Genomic DNA, 2,470 nt, shown 5'->3' on the forward strand with positions numbered 1-2,470 from the left:
CACCTGGAGCCCTGGAGGCTGCTTTCAGGTCCAAGACCTGCGGGCTGGGTGCACACCTTCCCTCCCGCTTCAGTTCGCTGTATCGATCTGTCCTTTAGGGCCTCGTCAGGGGACGAAGGCCACAGCTTGAACAGAAACCTGCGCTGCCTCATTGGTCCTCTTGCTGACCCTACAGGTCCTTCTGGTGGAGGATAGAGTTGTGCTACTTGGGGGTGGTGATCTGGAGGAAGGGTGAGGTCCAGGTCCTACATGAGCAGCCATCCTGGCACAGGCTCCGCCCCTACGGTGCCCTGCATGACGCTGGTCCCCAAGGTCCGAGCTCCTTGGAGGGTGCAGGATGCATCTCTGATGGCCACGTGCTCAGCATCTCCCAGTGCCAAGCCCTCAGCCAGCTCCCAGTGCCCAGCCCTCAGCCAGCTCCCAGTGACCTGCCCTCAGCCAGCTCCCAGTGCCCAGTCCTCAGCCAGCTCCCAGTGCCCAGGCCTCACCCCCTCAGCCAGCTCCCAGTGCCCAGCCCTCAGCCAGCTCCCAGTGCCCAGCCCTCAGCCAGCTCCCAGTGCCCAGCCCTCAGCCAGCTCCCAGTGCCCAGCCCTCAGCCAGCTCCCAGTGCCCAGCCCTCAGCCAGCTCCCAGTGCCCAGCCCTCAGCCAGCTCCCAGTGCCCAGCCCTCAGCCAGCTCCCAGTGCCCAGCCCTCAGCCAGCTCCCAGTGCCCAGCCCTCAGCCAGCTCCCAGTGCCCAGCCCTCAGCCAGCTCCCAGTGCCCAGCCCTCAGCCAGCTCCCAGTGCCCAGCCCTCAGCCAGCTCCCAGTGCCCAGCCCTCAGCCAGCTCCCAGTGCCCAGCCCTCACCCAGCTCCCAGTGTCCAGGCCTCAGCCAGCTCCCAGTGTCCAGCCCTCACGCAGCTCCCAGTGCCCAGCCCTCACCCAGCTCCCAGTGTCCAGCCCTCACCCAGATCCCAGTGTCCAGCCCTCACCCAGATCCCAGTGTCCAGCCCTCACCCAGATCTCAGTGTCCAGCCCTCAGCCAGCTTCCAGTGTCCAGGCCTCAGCCAGCTCCCAGTGTCCAGGCCTCAGCCAGCTCCCAGTGTCCAGGCCTCAGCCAGCTCCCAGTGCCCAGCCCTCGACCAGCTCCCAGGGTCCAGGCCTCACCCAGCTCCCAGTGTCCAGCCCTCAGCCCGCTCCCAGTGTCCAGCCCTCACCCAGCTCCCAGGGTCCAGGCCGTGTTGCTGTAGCTTTTCCGAGTTCCTGCACCTTCAACCGGTCATGTCCCTGGCCCTGCCACCCAAGTCTGTTCCCCTTAAACCTTCCCTGTCAGGGGGCAAATGGTGAAGGGGGGCCCCTCCAGTGGCGCTGGCCATTCACTCTTTTTTAAAAAAAAAGTATAATTGGGGCAGCTATTTTATTTTTTAGTTAATTAATGTTTAATTATAATTGACAAGGGTATTATGTTAGTTTCAGGTGTAAACATAGTGATTGAACACATATAACTTACAGGGTGGTCACCACAAGAAGTGGATCTGTCACCGCATATCGTCATTAGTGTCACTGACCATCTCCCCAACGCTGCATGTCACACCCCATGACTCGCTGTGTAACTGGAAGCTTGTGGTCAGTCCCTTCCCCTCTCCATCCCTCCCCACCTCTCCCTCCTGGCAACCGCGCATTTATTCTCTGTATCTATGTGTTTGTTTCTGTTTTGCCGGGGGTCTTATTCCAGCATCTAGAAGGGTTCAGGAATCTGGAGAAGGGCTGTGGGTAACTTAATAGAGTTCAGAGACTAATAAAGAGCAGAGACGAAATATAATTTTGAAAGGCATGCTGGGAAGTCATAGAAGACTTAACTAAAGGAACTAAGTTCTCCTTGTCTCAGGACCCCTTACCCTTTATTTACACAATTTGTCCTAAGGCGAGGTAGGTATACACATCAAATGGTAGGGGTTCCTGGACACAATCCATTGTCAGATTGGGAAATTGCCTTTGGCTGTTCAGGTGTTTGGCCAGTGGGAGGCAGTAACATGTAGATTAAGATGCCTTTAGCTGTCTGGCAGCCACAATCATCCTTCTCAGGTTGGGGAAATGCCCTCAGCCATCTCCAGATGATTCAGCCCTGCTGACATGCTGGCATTGGCTTCCTGCACTGTTTCCGTTTGTTTTGTGTTTTAGATTTTACATGTAAGTGAAATCATATGGTATTTGTCTTTCTTTGTCCGATTTATGTCAGGAAACAATGTTTTACCTCCATGCTGCCTCAAATGGCAAGATTTAATTTTAAAAAATGTATTTTTTATTGATTTCAGAGAGGAAGGGAGAGAGAGATAGAAACATCCATGATGAGAGAGAATCACAGACGGGCTGCCTCCTGCCCGCCCCACACTGGACCTGGAGCCCGCAACCTGGGCACGTGCCCCGAACTGAACCCTGACCTACTGGTTCATAGGTCAACGCTCAACCACTGAGCCACGCGGGCTGGCAG

The sequence above is a fragment of the Myotis davidii genome, unplaced genomic scaffold (assembly GCF_000327345.1).
Source record: "Myotis davidii unplaced genomic scaffold, ASM32734v1 scaffold2838, whole genome shotgun sequence".
Lineage (NCBI taxonomy): Eukaryota > Metazoa > Chordata > Mammalia > Chiroptera > Vespertilionidae > Myotis > Myotis davidii.